General features: G+C 50.5%; 1 protein-coding gene and 1 pseudogene across 2 annotated transcripts in view; both read right to left on the bottom strand.

Annotated features, from left to right (window-relative positions):
• MLXIP (MLX interacting protein) overlaps positions 1-21,339 on the bottom strand; it is a 2,166,122-nt gene that overhangs the window by 638,529 nt on the left and 1,506,254 nt on the right. The window lies entirely within an intron of this gene.
• LOC147679417 (uncharacterized) lies at positions 1,138-3,462 on the bottom strand (annotated as a pseudogene).

The following is a 21,339-nucleotide window of genomic DNA, read 5'->3' on the forward strand; positions in this document are numbered from 1 at the left end:
CCCCAGCATTGAAGAGAGGCATCCGTAACCACTGACTGAGATGGAGGAGGGCGATGAAATGGAACTCCCCGGAGGAGATTGGAACGTTTCATCCACCATCTGATTGAGTCTCTGGCACCTGGTTGAAGAGAGTCACGGTCCTCCCAGTGACCTGACCTCTGAGACCATTGGTCCTCGAGAGCCTGCTGCAGAGGCCTCATATGAAGGCGTGCATTGGGCACGATGTAGATGCAAAAGGCCATCGACCCTAGGAGAGAGGACACTTGCCTGGCTGTGGGACTGTGATTGTCCAGTAGAAGACGACACTTCAGGAGCATGGATGACAACCTCTCCTCCGAAGGACACACGCTTGCCTGCACGGAGTCCAGGGAAGCGCCCAGGTAATAAATCAGTTGGGAAGGGTTGAGTACTGACTTTTTGAAGTTGACCTGCAACCCCAATGAGTTCATCAGGTTGAGACAGAACAAAGTATGGGTCTGAAGCAGAGCCGGAGTGAAGCTTTTCAGCAACCAGTCGTCTAGATAGGGATAAACTAAGATCTTCCGCCTGCGGAGAAAAGCAGCCACCACCGCCATGCACTTGGAGAATGTCCGTGGAGTGGATTTGAGGCCAAACAGAAGCACTCGATACTGGTAGTGATGGCGTCCGATCTGAAACCTGAGAAACTTTCGGTGCTTTACTGAGACAGGTATGTGAAAGTAAGCATTCTGCAGGTCGATGGCACATCCAGTCTCCCTGATGAAGATGCGGGAAGATCTGGTGCAGGGCTAGCATGCAGAATTTTTCTCTTTTGACGAATCTGTTCAGTAGTCATGGGTCTAGAATGGGCCTGCATTCTTTGACTACTCCTCTTTTTTGGACAAGAAAATATTTTATTCCTCTGCTTGGAAGGAACCTCCTCTATAGCCTTCTTCTTGAGGAGGACAGAGACTTTGTCCTGCAGCAGTTGACTGTGAATCGGGGAAGGTGCTTCATTTAAGGGAAGACTTGCGGAGGGGAGGACTTGAACCTCAGCAAATACCCATGCTGCACAATATTCAGAACCCATCTGTCCTTTGTATGGATCTCCACTCTTACAGATGATGAGAAACACTCCCTCCCACCGGAGTGGCGAACAGTTGCAGTGGAAGCAACAGCTCAGGGCTTGGAAGGCTGATTAGAGGCAGATTGCTGCTTGTTATTGTTGCCTCTGCCTCTGCCAGGGCGTCTCTGTTGAAATTGGGGTTTCTGCTGTGTCTGGGATGACCTTTGAGGGGTTTGAACCCTCTGCTGGTAAGGTCGCTTGTCCCCCTGACAAAAGCGCTTTTTTAATTCTTTACGCTTATCCAAACCCAGTGCCTTAACAGTGTCCATTTCTGATTTCATCTTTGTCATCTCATCGTCAGCGTGGGAACCAAAGAGAGATGTACCATTAAAGGGGAGGTTCAAGATCTTCTTCTGAGCATCCGGCTTGAGGCCCGTAAGGCAGAACCAAGCCGAACGCCGTTAGCAGATTCCATGGGAGTAGCCATGGGCCGAGAGGTCAGAAGCATCGGTTGCGGCACTAATGACCTGGTTGGCCACGAGCCCTCCCTCCTGTAGGATTTCGACGAAGTCCTGTCGGTCTTCCTTGGGAAACTTCTCTGTGAAGCGAGTGAGGAAGTCCCAGAGGGACCTATCGTACCTCCCAAGTAGAGCAGAGGCACTGGCCACCTTCATATAAGAAGCATAGGTGTTGCATACCTTCCTGCTAAACAAATCCATGAGTTTGCTGTCCTTTTCTGGGGGAACCGAGGATGAGGTGGAGGCCGAATGAGACTTCATGGCAGCCGCCACGATAACTGAGTCAGCAGGTGGATCCGATCTGAGGAACAAGGGGTCCGCTGCAGGAGCCTTGTACTTCTTGGAAAGTCTTGATGGAACAGAACCTACCACTGCAGGCGTGAGAAAGCTAGCCATCGCCGGTTCAATGAAACCAGGTACCAGAGGCAGCAGAGGTCTAGGCGCTGTCCGGTGATAAAGCGTATCAAAAACTTATAGAGGTGGGTACCACAGGAGTATGCAGAGAGATGTTAAGCTTCTTTGCTCCCCTGCCCAGCACATCCGTAAAAGTTGCGATGTCATCAATAGGTGAGACTCGTGAAGGAGGAGTAGTGGAGAAGCTCGGAGAATAGTTCCGGACCGTAGACCTCGTAGAAGAGGACCAAGTTGGAGATCTTGTGCGTCCTCTGTTATGGGACCTGCCGCGATGACTGCTGTGTCGACCCCTGGATCTAGACCGATGTCTAGACGGAGATCTTGGCCTGGGGGAAGGTCTTGGCTTGGCAGACGTTCTTGGCCGCGCTGGAGCTGGAGAGCATGATCTGGCAGGAGATCTTGGTCGGGATGAGGGTCGTGGTCTGACCGGAGTACTCGTCCTTGGAACCGACGGTGAAAAAGTGCGAGAGTAATCTGAGCCTAGACTACTGCGACCGCCCGATACCGCTCCCTGAGGACAGTGAGATGATACACTGCGCGATGTGTCCGCAGAACTGGGAGAAGCTTCTGGAGAGATCTCCGCGATATTCAACCCAGGAGATGAAGATCTGTCTCCTGATGACCTGGACCCAGGTGACTCCACAACCACTGTGACCTGTTCCCTCGACGGCGAAAGCTTCGACGTCGAAGATGTTTGTGTGACCAATGGCGTCGAGCGAGGCCTTGATGCTCTCGACGTCGATAGTTCACGCCGTGGTGACCTCGACTGCGATATTCGGCGTCGAGTCGGCGACTCGACGTCGATCTTCCTCGGCGTCGAGTAGACGGCGAACCGCTATGGCGTCGTGTCGACGACGACCTTCTTCGACGTCGTGTCGACGGCGACCCTTCCTCACGTTGCCTAGGCGTCGACCACCTCGACGTCGAATGGTGGGATCTTGAAGACCCTCTTGACGGCAGCACGCCAGCTGGCGGCAATGTGGAAGCCGTTATAACTCTGGATGCTGAGAGTGTCTCGACCTCGACGGAAGCCTCGACGTCGACGGAGACTTGGACAAGGCAGCAGCCACAGACTTCGAGCCCGAAGTGTGGCGTCTCGATGCAGACTTACTTGTCGGCGGCGGAGGCTCTCGACGCCGCGATGGTGAGCCAGAAGAGCGTCTCGGCCTCTTCGACGGCGACTTCGACGTCGACTAAGATCTTCGTCCTCCCTTTCTCTTTCTGGAGGCAGGAGATGCAGAATGTTGCCGTTTTTTGGCCATGCTTGCTTGAAGAAGACGTCCTGGGGCCTCCATGGCCACCCACCTGATGACTTTTGTCTTTCTCTAACATGGCATGAAGTCTGATACGTTCTATGTCACGAAGAGTCTGCCTAGAGAACTTCTGACAGTGGTGGCACTGGTCAGGGTCGTGTGTAGAAGGAAGGCACACAATGCACACTGAGTGTGGGTCAGCCAGTGCCATCTTCTTGTCACAAGAAGGACACTTCCGGAATAAAGCAGGCATTCTGACAGAACATTTCAGTGGAACACCACAGAAAACCAAAGCAGAAGCCTTAAACAACCAGAAGATGTCAAATGTTCTGAGAAAATCCACTTAAAATAACAATTTCAGTCAAAAACTGAAGAGCTCAAGCTCCAGGATCCTCACAGAAGGAGCCGGAAAAAAGAACTGACCCAACTGTCACCTGTGGTGCATCATGGGAGCAGGGGGTCGCCTTCAGGTCTTAAAGGCACTGTACCCCTACTCTAATGCCTTAAAGGCAAGATGTCATTCTTTTCTTTGTTACTTCATACTCTACTGCAGCTTACTGGCAAAGGCCTGAAATTACAGGTTTTCCTATGGCAATAAAGCATTGTTGTATGCAAATGTTTACTGCTCTTTTCATTCCTTAGGGGTTGTGAGAGTACTACCGTGTGTATACTAATTCATGTAATTTAGCGGCGTTTTGCCAGTTTGGAAATGTTCTAGGCTGCAAATATGTTTTCACATATATATACATTTACATTTATATGTATTTTCTATAAGCTCCGGGATCCCGCACATAAGCGGGGATTATTCATAGATTATGACTATTAATGAGTATCCCCTGGATGAGAACTGTATTTATCAATGATCTCAAGGTTAGACTGGCTGAAGAAAAACTTTGCTTTCTGCTGCCCAGGGAGGGCCATGGAAGGGAATTATGATTCGCCCTGCTGGTGGAAGCTTGGACCACCAAACTCTAAGGACCAGGGTGCTACATAGCAAATTTAGGGTCATGAGGTTCGGTCTGTATGGTATGGCCACCTGCCTGTTCAACAGAGGGCAAGACCAAGCCTTAGATCAAGTGCCAGTGTCAGTAGCGGCTGTGTTGAATGAGAGTAAGGGCTCAGGGTAAGCAGGTCAACGTTGCAGGACTTCTGTGAGGAAATTTATCTTAACCTCAACAAGAGACAGTTGTAGATCCAGAACCTCAGCCGGATGTTGAATTAGCAGAACAAAGGAAGCACTCTCTTTGGTTTGCAAACCAAGGGAGAAGTCAGCCCTGTATCAGAGGAAGTATCAAACCCACTGGCCTTCTGTAAACCCAGATATAAACTGCCATCATAATGCGGGAGGGAAGTCATCCCCTTCATCACCACTCATCTACGGTTGGTAGCAAACTCTTGTTAAGAGTGAGAACCAAAAAGATGATGAAGTCGCTAATGACATCTTTGCATTAGTGGAGGTATTTAGTCAGAATCAGGGTGTACAACTGGTTGCACTGAAGTGGAGTTGGAGCATGACCTTGGTTAAGGTCGAGACAGATTTTGCTCTGGGTCCAAGTTCATATTCGGCACTACATCCCCCTCTCCTGCCGGCACAGTCAGCACCGCCATCAACAAACAGGAAAAGCCACAGGTTTTGGAACCATAGTGTGAATCAGCCCCAATGTTCGTGCAGAGCCCTTGATGGGTTATGGGGGCTCAGATGGCACAGAAGATGGATCCTCTGGCAGTAACCTGACTGGAGGCCCCTGCGGATCCTTCTTGCCCAAAAGCGTGCCTAAAATGGCTGGAAGAGTGCCAATAATATGCAGCATCACCTCAGTAAAGGCCACAATCTGCTGTACTGCATTGAGATCAATTGCGGAATCTGCGCCTCAATCTAGAGCAAGATTGAATGGCACCTTAACACCCTGGTGACTTCTCTTTAGAGGGAGAATGGTGGGATGAGGTTGAATCACGCTTTGCTTTTTATTTTACTTTCTCAGTTTTTACTTCAACTTACTGAATGACTTCCACTGCGAAGACTACCTTGCAAAATCAGTCTTAGGATCAGGGGCGGATCTGTGCCATCGACATGGAGTGAAATTTATGTGAGGTCTGTCATTTCTTCCTATTTTTGGTGACATAGAGCTCCAGATGATCATTCCACAACACAGTCAGATGCATGAGGGTGCACTCATCACTCAACTTGGGAGCCATAATTCAAGCCCAAACACCAAAGTCACACTTAGATGGGTCCATTACTGACATTTGTTTTCTCCAGTCCCAGCATTTTTCAAGCTATGTAGTTTTAGGTGGGGACATAAGGCTGTAGAATGCCAACGAAGGAAGGACCAGAGTTCTGAACCTATGCTCAAAGGAGTAGAAAAAAAGGAACTGAAGTCAGCACGGAGTGGTGCTTAAATGCAGCTCTGCTCCATCACTTCCATGGCAGAACGATGTCCACTTATAGCCGCACAATGAAACCTAGTGGTACGTGGGAACACAGTTATGGAAAGTGTCCAGGTCCAGTCTGGTGCCTGGGAAATATCCTATAGGAGAGGAATCTGCATCAAAAATGTAAAGTATGCATACAGAGCAATAGGTGCTTTTACCTTTCAGGGAGTTTGCAGAACGCAATAAATATAATCAGTGAAGGTGACGGTTACATGGAGGCTCTAGAATAGGGTGGCTCGCTTCCACATTGACTGCAGCCAGCTCCTATACTTCTTAAATCCTCAAGTAAAAAAAAAAATGTGTTTCATGTGTCATGGAGTATCACTTGCTCTTTATTCACATTGGACAGCACAAAACCGTAGCCCGTTGCTATGAAATTGCTGTGAACGATAGAAGAATGTTCTTATCCAATACGATCAGCACAAACATTAGAACTAAGTAAAGGGTCTCCAATCCCTCGTTTGGACTTCTTGCCTTCTACCCTCCCATTGACTAACTCCTATGTTGATGCTTTTCAAAATCTTGCGCTTGCCTAGTTTGGCTCGCTCTACTTCCACTGCCTCTGTCAGGTTTAACAATGTAATTCATTTTATGCTACACATCACAATTATGTCCCGCAGAGCCTTCTCTGAGCTTCCTTACACTTCCAGTTCAGATCATTTTCAGTATTATCTTTTCTTATTTTAGTTCCTTAACCAGTTATTTTCTGTTAAATTATTCTGTATCTACTTGGTCAGAAATTAACGCCTGCATGCCAAATGTTACCCACTTACACCTTTTGATTCCAAAGTTTTGTGTAATGCCTTCTGTGGCACAGAAGAAAATGTGTTACTTACCTGTAACTTCAGTTATCCAGTATTGGTATCTTTCATAGATTCACATGCTTAAAATCATCCCCGCCGACGAGGTGGGAGTCTCGTGGTATAATAAAACATATACATAATAGTCATAAAAAACATGATACAATAGGCTACTATGGATAGCGAAGTCACTACATTAGCCTATCTTAGTCCTTTTGCAAAAAGAACCGCACTTGGAACACAGCCAATAAGGCTGCAGCACCCTCTTAGAACCCTCCACAGAAAGGCAAACCCTCAGATTTTCGTAGCACAAGTGACAGTAAGTATGCCAAAGAGATAAGGTAAGCCTCTCCGGGTAGGAGAATGGGTCGCATGTGAATCTATGAAAGATACCAATACTGGATAAATGAAGTTACAGGTAAGTAACTCATTTTCTTATCCAGTATTGAGGTATCTTTCATAGATTCACACGCTTAGAATCAGAATAGTTGGCAGTAAATACGCCTCATTTGTATAGTGGATGGTGGGTATCATAAGAAAAAACAATAGATACCTTGTAAAACCAATACAGCAATGCAATACAACATTCTAACCCTAATAAGGGAAAACATCATATACATATGTAAAAATACACCATATATATGTCAACATGTAATGATATAATCACCTCCTTAAAGAGGCTTACCTTATTTAAAAAGGTTTCGTAACACTGCTTGACCCACTGCTGATTCAGCCTCTGTCACCAGATCAAGGCAGTAATGTTGTGTAAAGGTTTGCACATATTTCCAAGTTGCAGCACAGCAAATCTTCTCCAAAGGTACTCCAGCAAACAGAGCAGTAGATGAGGACACTGCCCTTGTGGAGTGAGCCTCAGGTTTCATAAATAGAGGATGTCCAGCTTTAGAATGACAGAATTGGATAGTAGATGCGATCCACCTTGGAATAGTGGAATTTGCAACAGCTGTTCCTGGCTTTTTGACCACCATAGGAAATATATAATTGATCAGATTTTCTGATGGACACAGTACGTGAAATATAGAATATTAGACACCTTTTAACATCCAAGGTATGCAAGGATTTCTCAGCAAAGGAAGATGGATTTGGAAAGAAAGAACGCAGTATAACAGGCTCATTAAGATGGAATGTAGAGGGAACCTTCGGAATAAACGTTGGATTAGTTCTAAGGAGGACATAATCATTGGTGAACTTCAAATAAGGTTGTTTGATAATAAAAGCCTAGATTTCACTGACTCTCCGAGCAGAGGTGAGTGCCACTAAAAGTCCTGCCTTCCAGGAGAGGTACTTAAGGTCAGCTTTATGAACAGGCTCAAATGAATGTTTCATGAGCTGCTGTAACACCAGATTAAGCTTCCATTCTGGAGGAGGAGCTCTGACGGGTGGCAAGGTTCTGGAAAGCCCCTTTAGAAATTGTTTGATCAAGAGATTAGAGCAAAGGGATGCAGCTCCTGCAGAACGTCTGTAGGTAGAGATGGCCGCTAGATGCAACTTTACCAGTATAATCATAAGACCAGACTTAGATAATGATAGAAGATAAGGCAGAACTTTATCTGGGGAACATCTTAAAGGATGAATATTCTTGTCACTGCAACAAGAGCAGAATTGTTTCCATTTCAAAGCATAGGTCTTTAATGTAGAAGGAGCTCTTGCCCTAGCAAGAATATCTTTACAACCTTGAGGTAGATCTATCTCCTTGAATTCTGTGAATCCAGAAACCATGCATGAAGATCCAATTGGACTGGTCGAAGATGAAGAATCTGGCCCTTGCTCATTGATAACAAGGTCTGAACTGCAGGAAGGCGGCATGTCTGCGTTTGGACAGTAGGAGAAGCTCCGTGAACCAATGCTGACGCGGCCACCGCGGAGCAATGAAAATCATGCAACATGGATCCATCTTGAGCTTGAGTAAAAGTCTTGGGATCAACGGAAAGGGGGGAAATGCATATGCAAAGATCCCTGTCCATCTCATCATGAAGAAGTTCCCCCATAAGCTCTTCTCCATTTCCCAACTGGCAAAGAATGGGCACTTACGATTATTCTTGGAGGTAAAGAGATTCAGATTTGGTTTGCCCCACATCTGAAATATATATTCCACCACTGTTTGATCCAGCTAAAATTTGTGACAGGACTTCGAGGTCCTGCTCAGAGTGTCCGCTAAAGTGTTGTGAATCCCTGGTAGATGCTCCACCTTGATCTTGATATTGTGAGAAAGCAGCCATTCCCAAATGCTTTGAGCTTCTTGAGACAGAATGTGAGAACGGGTACCTCCTTGCTTGTTTAGATAATGCATGCAAGTGGTGTTGTCGGTTCTGATAAGAACAGATGACCCTTGGAGCCTTGGGAGAAAAGACTGCAACACTAGGAAAACGGCTTGAAGCTCCAGAAAATTGATATGCATTTTCACCATAGCAGCGGACCATCTCCCTCTTATGCAAAGATCTTGAAGGTGTGCACCCTACCCTTCTAGGGAGGCATCTGTTATGAGAAGTTGGCCTGATATATAGTGCTCACTATTGTAGTGATCACTGTGTATCATTCCAAACGACCCTTATTGATGATTGGTTGTAAGTCAACCTTATAGACCAGCTATCCTAGTAGCGTGGACAAAAGCAGTCTTTAGGCTAAACTCTAGAGGGCGTGTTAAGCCAGCTGTTTTACCATCACATATACCCCTTGAACACCAAGTGAAAGGACACCACACAAGTTGTTATAAAAATAAAGTATATTTAATAATAACAAGTCTACCCTGAACTCTTTATGAGTCAGGGAGCTAAGCACAATACAAAACTCTTAAGAAAATACTACAAGTTGCGCAATTTACACAAGTGCCCGAGGGGCACGAAAAACCATATACTCTAAAAGTGGAATGCGAAATGCTAGCAGGTGAGTAACACGATCCAGAGGCTTCAGGACCGCTAGGACTACCTTACTGAACCCTAAGGTTAGGAGCAGGAGGCCTAGGGAGATCGGGTGCAGAGTGTGAACTCTTACGCGGGATGCGGGACAAAGTCTATGGATGCTAGCAATTCTAAAGTTACTGTTTCCGGACGAATCCGACTAGGTAGACTAAAAACGAAAAAGGATCTGGACACTTGGATAGTGAACCTGCGTTGGAGCACCGAAATGCTCGGGTTACCTAGCCCAGGGGCTGCGGCTGCATAGGGTTCAAAAGACGTCGGGAATCCTCGTTGTAGTCCATGGAGCCTGAAAGAAGATGTTGCTGGCAGGCGACCAGTGAAGATGTTCGGTGTGATCCAAGGCTGGATCGGTGATGGAGATGACCTGAAAGCAGAGGGGACTCAGTTCTTAATCACTAGCCAGTGATTGTGTGGGCACCAGGATGGCACCGGATGAGGTCACCGCGCTCAGGTGAGTGGGCGACGCTGGACTCTGCAGCCACACGGGCCAGGAGGCGTTGTCGGCGACCAGGCTGGAGGTGCGAGCTGTCCCACGAGGGTGTCTGCTGTCTGCGATGCTGGATCCAAGCTTGGAGCAACAAACCTTGGCAAAGGCAAGCCCACGCGGTGGAGTCAAAATGGCGTCTGGAGTGGACCAGGAGGGTCCGGGGTGCTCCTCTTTTGGAAGGGAGCAAGGGCCAGTCTGGAGCAACCAGACCAGCGGTGAAAACGTCGTGGTACGTCGTCAGGAGGGTCACTGGCCAACGGGCAAGTGGCCGGACAACGTGGCAAGCAGCAAAAGAGCAAAAGGGCCCCACGCAGATCTCGTGGATGCTGGGGGGCTGGACTTCGGTGCTGGAGCCGCTCTCGGTTGGGGCTTCTCAAACCCCAGTGCACTCACTCGAGGATCCCTCGGCGGTCGTGCTGGTTAAGCGTTGTGCAGGTTTGGAAGATGGCCGGTCCCTCAGGTCTCGTCACACCCACGAATCTCAGCTGGGCTGATGATGCAGGTAGAGGTCAGAGATGCCAGGGAATCCGGGTCTCGTCGAGCTGGTCAGTCTTGATCCAGAGGATGGACGTGCAGCAAACCGCAAATGCTTAGGTGGTGCCTGCGGGTGCAGGGTGGCTACTCCTTAGCCACAAGGGAGAGTTTTCAGAGAATGTCAAGAGTTCCTTTCGTGGAAAGTAGTTCAAGATTCAAGGTTATCTAATTTTGGAAGGGGCCCGCTCCTACCTTTATCCTAAGAAAAGGGGCTGGCACGCGACTAGGTCCTGCCCATGGGTGGGACCAGGAGGGGGGTGGTTACACCCCTCTCCTTTGTCCGGTCTCTACCCAGCTCAGGGGCTGGGGTGTCCCTGGAACTGGTTTGAGACGGCATATGCACAGTGAGCACCGAGGTGCCACTTGTAGTCACCTTCCTCTCAGCCCTGCCTACCTGGGATACACAAAACCCTGTCTGGGATGGTGCTAGCACCGCCCCTGACAGGAAACCCTTTGTCCGAGCTCTCCTCGCTGGAAGGACTCCCAGCAGCAGGAGGTCAGACTTGTGTCTGTGGTGGCAGCATCCATTTTGTGATGCTGAGGCTCGAGTTAACTTTAACCGGGGTTCACAGTTACATCCATGTCGTGTCCCTCTAGAAGGGTGGAATGCTAACCCCGTCGCCAGAATTGGCGAGGGGTTAGTATTCCAATTCGTATGACACCTTACTTGACATGTTTTGATAATGCGATACCAAAGTTAGCAAATAACCGCGAGGATTATAATGCACTTAAGAGTATATGGTACGCGTTATCATGGAACAGCTATTAGGACTTGGTTCCGCAAGCTGCAAACGTGCTCAGCTCATGCCAGAGCACCATCTCACATAATTCCAAGCACTCTGCCTTCGAGATTGTTAAGGCCTGCCATAGGAGTGACTGATAGGAATATAGGTGTCCATTTTAGGGTTAGATATAGAGATACTATATCTAAAGCAAAGGGTGAATACACCACCTTGCCCCAGCTGTCGTGCAGCCAGTTGTGTCAGATTTGGGTGGCCAGCCAGGGGTGGCATAATACATGCTGCAGCCTCTGGTAGGCCCTGGGTACACCTATGCCCTGGATACCTAAGGTATGCTGTACAGGGACTGATAAGGTGGCCCAGTACCAATTGGTAAATGCACCTAAGGTACATGTGTGTCAATTTAGTGAGAGAACAGCTAGGCTGTGGGTCTGATTAGCAGGCCCACAGCCAGGGAAAGTCGTAAACCAGTGAAGCAAAAAGCAAAAATCGGGGGTGACCATAGGATTGCTGACCCCACTCTCCTACATAACCCCCCCCCCCCAAACTTAGGGACATTAAACTAACCTTGACCAGGTGAGTCTTCTTGTTCTAAGTGGAAGTATCGGGAGAGACCATCTGCATTACCATGGTCAGTCCCTGGGCGGTGCTCCACTGTAAAGTCCATCCCCTGTAGGGAAATGGACCACCTAAGAAGTTTGGGGTTTTCTTTTTTTTCTTTTTTTTATTTTTTAAAACCTTTATTGTATCAAAGCACACAGCTATTCAGCCTAACATCCCGGAGGCAAGGCAGCATGATATCAGGAGGAGTAGAGTGCAAAACGATTCATATCAGGACAATGCAGGTTGTTTTTTATTTTATATAGGAACAAGAACCAATACAGAGGCGCCAAAGGGCGCAAAAGAGAGGCAATGGAAGAAAAGAAATGCGTATGAGTCAGCAGGAGGCGTCAGAGGCCAGGTAAAAATTTAGAGAAGAACGTAAGTAGGATGTAAGAAGGGGGGAGAGGAAGGAACAGGAGAATTACAACATGAGTAATATAGCTGGTGTCGTCGGCTACGGCGACAGGTGTTCATCACGGGGAATAGGCTCCGGAGGTAGGCACAGGTCACCCCTGTAAGCATTCCATGCCCCCCACACCTTATTCCATGTCTGAGGCCTCCCCCTGGCAACGTACACCGTCTTCTCCCGTAGCATACACCAATCCATATTGGCCTTCCATTGCACCACCAGGGGGGCCGTGTTAGCGCCCCATTTCTGCGCTATATCCCTCTTAGCAACCATGTTGCCCAGTGTAGCCCAACGAGTCTGCGCCGTGTTGTAGTCGTTCGGTTCCCAGACATTGAGGAGGCACCTACGCGCCTCCGCTGCCAACTCGACTCCAGTCACCTCCCTCATCACTCTGTGTACTCTCTCCCAGTAAGGGGCAATAACGGGGCACTCCCACAAGATATGCATGAAAGTAGCTAGGGCTCCGCAGCCACGACGGCAAAAGCCATCAGGCGAGAAGCCCATGCGTACAAGCCGGGGGCCGGTAACATACACCCGGTGGAGGATTTTAAACTGTACTAGCCGCAGACGCGAGGAAATGGCGACCTCCTTAGGGGAAGACACAGCACTCTGCCAGTCCTCGTCGTCCAGTTCCAGGCCGTCGGCTACCCACTGTTCTCGCAGGCGCTGGAGGAGGTCGATTCTAACATTGATCAGCTTCTTGTAGGACAGAGAAATGGCGCTATCAGGCATATGTCCGTCCAAAATTCTGTCCTCCAAGGGGGAGCTCTCGGGGATTTCGCCCTCCTCTGGCCTAGCGGCAGTTAGCGCGTGCTTCAGTTGGGCATAACGGAAGAACTCCGATCCACCCAGATGGTATTCAGCCTGTAGTTGTGGGAATGACTTGACCTCCCCCTTAGCTAACATGTCTTCCACCCTAGAGATACCTATAAGGTCCCATTTGTCAAAACCCTTGGTGTGCCAGAGCTTGCCTAAGATATCGGAATCATACAGAGGGGTAAGTCTCGTCAGTCTACCCTGCCAGCCCTTTATCTTAGTGATCGTCCGCCACGTGTGGATCGCCGCCTTGGTCGGGCCCGTGAGGTACCGATCGAAGGATTTGGAATATAGGGCGCGGTAATAGTTGCCTCCCTGCAAAAGCCACCTGTCCATAGCGTAGCCCGGGCTGTCCACAGGGCCATACAGGCCATGGTTAATAGCAGTAAGGTGAGAGGCCCAGTAGTACCTCCGCACATCTGGTAGCGCGATGCCCCCGTCATACCACGGCAATGTGAGCTTCTGGACAGCGACGCGGGCCGACCCTCCCAAAGCAGGGCACGCTGCAGGCTCTCGATCTCCCTAAAATAGCGAGCCGGAACAAGGTCCTGGGTATTCTGCAAGGCATACAAGAACCTGGGCAGAGACATCATTTTGAACAATGCCGCCCAGCCAGAAGGGAGAGCGGAAGCTTGCGCCAACTATCCACATCCCTCCGCAGTCGTTGGAGAGGCGGGAGTAAGTTGCAGTCATACCTCGCCTTAGGATTACTCGATATATAGATTCCTAGGTACTTGAAACCTTGTCCGGCCAGCTGTATATTGCAGCCCCTAGGGAGGCGCGGCGTGTCACCCTTAAGAATGTAAAGGGAGGATTTGGCCCAGTTGATAACCAGGCCAGAGTAGCGCCCGAACAGCCGGAGCACGTCTCACGCCACAATGAGCGACTTACAGGGAGAGGTAAGGTAGAGCAGGATGTCGTCCGCATACAGGGAGACCCTATCCTCAAAGCCCGGGGACCAGGTGATTCCATGCAAGTCAGGGTGTGAGCGTAACATAGCCGCAAGCGGCTCCAGAGCCAGGGCAAACAGGAGTGGAGACAAGGGGCAACCCTGTCTAGTGCCACGGTGAAGCGCAAAAGAAGCAGACATGCGACCGTTAACTGTGACAGCAGCCAGTGGGCATGCATAAAGAAGTCGCACCCAGCCCAGGAAGCCCGGTCCAAACCCAAGCTTTGCTAGCACCGCCCATAAGTAGCTCCACTCCAGGGAATCAAAGGCCATCGTGGCATCAAGGGAAGCAAGTACCGCCGGTTCCTTCAGAGCGTGAGCCCTGGCCATGACCCCATGCAATCGTCTCAGGTTGAGGGCAGTGTTGCGGCGGGGAATAAAACCTGATTGGTCCGGGTGTACCAGGTCGCTGATAACACCGACCAGCCGATTAGCAAGTAGCTTAGCCAGGATCTTGGGCTCCGCGTTGAGGAGAGAAATGGGGCGGTAGGATCTGCAAACGTCCCGCGGCTTGCCTTCCTTGTGAATGACCACTATGGTGGCCAGTCGCTGATCTAAGGGAAGGACTCCCTCTTCACGGGCCTGGAGGAACATATCTTTCAGATAAGGAGAAATCACATCCGGCCGGATCTTGTATAACTCAACCGGTATGCCATTGGGGCCAGTAGCTTTACCCGACCGCAAGGCGCGGATCGCCAAAGCAATCTCGTCCGCGGTTATATCTCGATCCATATCGGCACGGTCCTCTTCAGAAAGACATGGGAGGTCAATCGCTGAGAGGAACTCAGCTGAATCGGTCTCGGAGCGGTCTGAACTGGCTGTATAGACACCCCGGAAATAGTCCGCAAAAGACTCGGCAATAGCGCTCGGGTCTGTGACCACCACTCCGTCCTCACCCAGGATCTCCGGAACCACCCGGCTTGCCATCTCCCGCCTGTCCAACCAGGCCAGCAACTTACCGGCCTTATCACAGACGTCATAAATGCGGCCCTGCTGCTCCTTGGCCAAAACCAGGGCAGCATTCAGAGCGAGATCATGGTACTCCGACTGTTTCAGGGAGAGTTCGTGTAGGAGAGAAGGGTCTGGCTCAGGCCCCAAACGGGACTCGAGATCCAAGACTTCTTCTTCCACATGCAGAAGGTTGGCATCACGAGCTCGCTTAGCCTCCGCGATGAGAGCTAGGGCTTCACCCCGCAATACAGTCTTGAACGCCTCCCACAGGGTGACCGCCGAGCCAACGGAGCCCGCATTTTCAGTGAAATATAAGGCGATGGCCTTAGTCAGGAGCGCACGTGTCTTATGGTTGCGGAAATACCAGGGGTTCACCGCCCCCGGACGGCTGGACAGGACAATACCAAAATCAAATGAGACCCACAACGGAGAGTGATCAGAGACGCCCCTTGCCAGATAGCGGGCCTCGGACACGGCAGGCGAATGCGCCGCCAGGGTGAGAACGTAATCTATACGGGACAGGCTCCCATGGGCACCGGAAAGGAACGAAAATTGGCGGAGCGCAGGATGCAATAGCCGCCAACAATCCACTAGACCCATGGAGTCAAGGAAGGACGGCAGCCACATTTGGGAACCCCGTAGGTCCCTCGGCGGCTGGCGATCAAGGGTGCCAGAGCAGACGGAGTTGAGATCGCCCCCTAGGATAAGCAAGCCCGAAGGCAGGGACAAGATGGCGCCACCAAGGTCTTGAAAGGTGCTAGATTGGAGGCCTGGGGGAACATAAACCGAAAGCAGCGCTAAAGATCGCCCCTCCCATCTTCCTGCCACAGCTGCGTAGCGTCCCCTGTCATCAAGCAACGTGACGTCTATTTCAAGGGGAAGGGACGCACGCACAAGGATGCCCGCCCCCCGGGAACCCGAGGAGAACCCAGAGTGGGCAACCATTTTGTAACCCTTACGATTCAGGGCCTTACAGGAGTTCCCCACCAAGTGCGTTTCTTGCAGAAGCACAACATCAGGCATGTGCCTCTTTATCAGTTGAATTACCACCCCTCTCTTAACTCGATCACCTAGTCCATTGACATTCCAGCTAAGCACTTTTAATTTCCTACCCCCCATCATCCGACAGCCCGCCCCACCCGACTCCAACCAACTCAATCATAAAGTTTACAGTAAAAAACACATTCCATTGCCTTAAGAAAGAGAAAGAGAAAGAACAAACAAACAATGAAACTTGCATAGTTGCACCCCCCACCCTGCACCCCTGCATATGACTGAAAAGCCCCCCCAACCAGCAGTGTGCCTGTCGCCCCATAACTACTCTACAAGAAGACACCCAGAGGAGTGAGGAATCTCCGCGAACACCCCCCGCCACCCTCCATGTACAGACAGGAAAGTTAATACGATATCATAAGGCAACATCCGATAGTCGTGTGAGGCAAAAATAACAGTCGATGAATCACCCACTATAGAGCCAAGTCTCATAGGTCCGGGCCACCAGCAGCACCACCTTCATGTTCATCCTGAGCGTCTCGGCGCGGTGACAAAGTGTCCAGCCAGTCACTTACATTTTCAGCAAAGTCAAAGAAGAGGGCACGGCCCTCGTGTTCGATCCGGAGCTTGGCGGGGAATATCATGGAATATTTGAGACCCAGGTCCCGTAGTCTTCGCTTCACCCCGGCGTAGCTCTGGCGCTGTCGCTGCACCGTCCTGGTAAAGTCCGGATAGAAATGGACGTCGGCATTCTGGAACTTAAGCGGTCCCTGCCGTCTGGAAGCCTGTAGGACCGCGTCTCTGTCTCGGAAATTGAGCAGCCGGGCAACGATGGGTCTGGGTGCCATGCCCGACTTCGGCGGGCCACCCGGCACTCGGTGGGCTCGCTCCACCGAGAAAAAGTTGCTAAGGCCAGGCGGCGCCAGATGGGTCTTGATCAGGTCTTCCACGAGGAGGTCCGTCGCCGCCTCCTCTGACCCCTCCGGTACTCCGACAATGCGAACGTTCTGCCGCCTGGCACGGCTCTCAAAGTCCTCCAGCCGCCTTGCGAATTGATCCGCAGTCCTCTGCAGGTTCCGGACCTCCGTTTGTAGGTCCGAGACGTCTCCCGTCAGACTGGATGTCTTGATGTCCAGATTCTTGACTCTATCATTAGTTTTACCCAAGTCGGCTCTAATGAGAGTCAGGTCTACGGCCATAGTGTCCACTTTATGCGTAAGGACCTCATGCTGTTGCTGTATGTCCGCCCTGAAACTTGTGATGGCCCCCATAATATCGCTCAGGGTGGGCTCAGAGCCGTCCGGCGAGCCCGAGTGCGGGATGTTCCTGGCAGAGGGACCAGTAGCAGGCGGCGTCTTCAGTTGGGTATAGCGATCAATCCTGTTCTGTTGTTGCTGTGTTTTGCCGCGGACGCCTCTGTTCGATGTCTTATCGGGGTACCCCTTGCCCGCCATGTTAGGTCCGAGAGAACAAAGGGTTATGCCAGGCAAGCCCGAGCCCAATGAGCCGGAGACTTGTACGGGCTGGACCATAGGAGGCCTTCTCAGGAACGCTCCGCTATCCAAAACACCTCGTCGTTGGTGAAGGCAGGCAGGCACTCCGCGGAGCGGCAGTGTGTAGTGGCGGAGTCCGGAGAGACAATGGCACTGCACTGGCACGGAGTCCCACTCGACGTAGCTCAGCGTAGGAAACACCGATTCGTGATCTGAAAACGGTTCTCGCCTCAGTGGACCATCAGCAACAAGCATCCACCCTCGTGGATCAGGATTGCAGGCAGGATGATTGCGGAGGATCGGAAGGTCCGCGGAGCTCCGAGCTTACGCGGCCATCTTGGTTGCCCGCGAAGCTCCTCCTCCAAGTTTGGGGTTTTCACCCTTCATTTGATTTAGCCATAAGAGAGCTTATGGTTGGTCTGAATCTTGAAGTGAGTGTCAAACAAGTATGGCCTCAACTTCTTCAGGGCCCAAACCACAGCAAAGGCCTCCCTCTCTATAGCTGACCAACGTTTCTCTCTAGGGGTCAGCCTTCTACTTATAAAAGCAATGGGCTGGTCATGACCATCAATATTCAGTTGAGAAAGAACAGCTCCCACACCCCAACTAAGAAGCATCTGTTTGGACAATGAATGGCTTGGAGTAGTCTGGACTCTTGAGAATAGGTGCAGTGCACATGGCCTGCTTTAGGTCATCAAATGCCTTCTGACAGCTAACTGTCCACTGAACTTTCTTTGGCATTTTCTTACTTGTCAGGTCATTAAGTGGAGTCACAATGGTTCCATAATTTCTGACAAATTTCCTATAGTAACCAGACAGGCCCAAGAAAGCTCGGACCTGTGTCTGGGTGGTTGGAGGAGCCCAGTCCTTTATGGCCTGTATCTTGCTCTCCAAAGGTTGAACTTGGCCTCCACCTACAAGGTGGCCCAAGTATACAACTTGACTCTGCCCTATCTGGCACTTGGTAGCCTTGATAGAGAGGCCTGCCTTTTGCAGGGCCTCTAAAACTTTCCTCAGGTGGATCAGGTGATCCTCCCAGGTGGAGCTAAAGACAGCAATATCATCTAGATATGCTGCACAGAAGTCATCCAGCCCAGAGAGAACTTGGCTCACCAACCTTTGAAAAGTGGCAGGTGCATTCTTCAAACCAAAGGGCATCACCACAAACTGGTAATGACCTCCTGGGGTAGAAAATGCTGTCTTGGCCTTGGCATCCTCAGCTAACCTGATTTGCCAATAGCCAGCTGTCAGGTCAAATGTACTCAAGAACTTGGCAGAAGCCAATCTGTCAATGAGTTCATCTGCTCTTGGTGTTGGATGGGCATCTGTCTTAGTGACAGCATTGAGACCCCTGTAGTCTACACAAAACCTCATCTCTCTCTTGCCATCCTGGGTGTGAGGTTTAGACACTAGAACTCCAGGAATAGCCTAAGGGCTCTCTGAGGGTTCAATGACTCCCAATTCCAACATTTTCTGTACTTCTTGTTTGATACAGTCCCTGATTTGGTCAGGTTGCCTGTAGATTTTACTCTTTATAGGCAGACTGTCACCAGTGTCCATCTCATGGGTGCACCAGTTTGTCTGACTGGGTGTCAGAGAGAACATTTGTCTGAAGGATTGAAAGTCCTAAAGCCCTCTTTAAGGCAGTTCAGCAACTATCTGGTATGTCATGTGCCCCTAAAGCTCCCTGTCTGGATAACAATCAATGTAATTCTTTGGCAGACTTCTTCACAATGAAAATTGACAGCATATATGCGGGTTTTATAGCTTCACCATCCGCTTCACCCAAGTCATCTATTCAGCAATACGACAGGTCATCCACACAGGACGACCCTGAACGACCCTCTCCTCCTTCATTAGACAAGTGGGAATGTATTTCTATGCTGGTTTTCCAGAAACTGCTGGCAGAGATCAAATCTGGCTCTCCATTGGATCCCATGCCCCCCCAGATTTTCTGTACTTTAGCCACCGCCCCACTGGACTGTATGCTAGCTCTCTTGAATGCCTCTCTCATGGAGGCAATTGTTCCTAACATTTGGAAACATGCGATGGTGGTTCCACTTCTGAAGAAAGCTAATGCGGATGTTTGCAACCCTGCCAACTTCCGGCCCATTTCTCTGCTTCCCTGCCTCTCGAAGGTGTTGGAGAAGCATGTTAACCGTCACCTCACCAGCTATATTGAATCAGCGAACGTCCTCCACCCTTCCCAGTCAGGTTTCGGGGCGGGCTTCTCCACGGAGTCCACCCTTCTGGGAGTCTCGGAGACAGTCAGGTGCCTGGTAGCTAGAGGAGAGACAGTAGCACTCATCCTTTTGGATTTGAGTGCCGCTTTTGACACCGTCTCCCACAACATCCTCCTCTCTGCCTTGAAGTCCGTTGGGATCTGCGGCTCCGCTCTTGCTTGGATCTCTAATTTTCTTTCTAATCGCACTTTCAGGTTTTTTACCCCTCTTCTGTGTCCACTGTTCACAATTCTCCACATGGTGTGCCCCAAGGTTCTATTCTCAGTCCGTTATTTTTCAACCTTTATGTTAGACCTCTTGTTTTTCTTGCTGAACAGGCTGGACTTTCTATTTTTTCTTATGCTGATGACACTCAAATCATTTTTTCTCTTTCTTCTAATCAGCACTCCCCCTCCTCCTCTCTTCGTTCTGGACTCACTGATATCGCCAACTGGATGCTGACGAACAAACTAAAGCTAAATGGCGATAAAACAGAGCTTCTACTGTTTGGGCCGGACTCTGCTCTCTGGGGCCCGCAACATTGGCCTCAGCAAATGGGACCATTGCCGACCCCAGCAACTACAGTACGCAATCACGGGGTCCTCTTTGATAATCAGCTATCCATGAAACATCATGTGGTCAAAGTCTCAGCCACCTGCACTACCATCATCAGGTGGTTGAGGAAAATCACATGGATGCTTCCTCCAGACACCCAGAAGACAGTGGTCCAGGCCTTAGTGACATCTCGCCTGGACTTCGCTCTCAAGCAGAGTGGTCGCTCCCCCGCCTCCCTGGCGTCCTGTGGTATAGTTGCTCCGCATATTTCTTGCATATCTGCCTCATATTTGTTGCCTGCAGCCTGCCCTGCTCGCCGCTTTGCTGTTGTACCATTTTGAAAGCGCTATCATATTTCTTTGTGTTATTGCGCGTTTCTCCCCAAGCGCTACGCTCTGCTGACCCCTCCGCTGCCATTTTGTTTGTTGTGATCGCCCTCTGGACACCGCCCCGCCTCCCAGCTGAGCCGCCCTCCCACTGTATAGAAACAGCGCTCCGTTACCTTAACGCGCTGTGACTCGCTTCGCTCTCGAGCAGAGTGGTCGCTCCCCCGCCTCCCTGGCGTCCTGTGGTATAGTTGCTCCGCATATTTCTTGCATATCTGCCACATATTTGTTGCCTGCAGCCTGCCCTGCTCGCCGCTTTGCTGTTGTACCATTTTGAAAGCGCTATCATATTTCTTTGTGTTATTGCGCGTTTCTCCCCAAGCGCTACGCTCTGCTGACCCCTCCGCTGCCATTTTGTTTGTTGTGATCGCCCTCTGGACACCGCCCCGCCTCCCAGCTGAGCCGCCCTCCCACTGTATAGAAACAGCGCTCCGTTACCTTAACGCGCTGTGACTCGCTTCGCTCTCGAGCAGAGTGGTCGCTCCCCCGCCTCCCTGGCGTCCTGTGGTATAGTTGCTCCGCATATTTCTTGCATATCTACCTCATATTTGTTGCCTGCAGCCTGCCCTGCTCGCCGCATTGCTGTTGTACCATTTTGAAAGCGCTATCATATTTCTTTGTGTTATTGCGCGTTTCTCCCCAAGCGCTACGCTCTGCTGACCCCTCCGCTGCCATTTTTTTGTTGTGATCGCCCTCTGGACACCGCCCGCCTCCCAGCTGAGCCGCCCTCGCCCCTCCCCCTCCACCATCCATATATGACAGTTCTCCCCGCGCGCAGCGTTCACGCGCAGCGACCGCGCCCAATCCGCGCCGAAGGTGCGCC

Source organism: Lissotriton vulgaris, chromosome 11, assembly GCF_964263255.1.
Source record: "Lissotriton vulgaris chromosome 11, aLisVul1.2, whole genome shotgun sequence".
NCBI lineage: Eukaryota > Metazoa > Chordata > Amphibia > Caudata > Salamandridae > Lissotriton > Lissotriton vulgaris.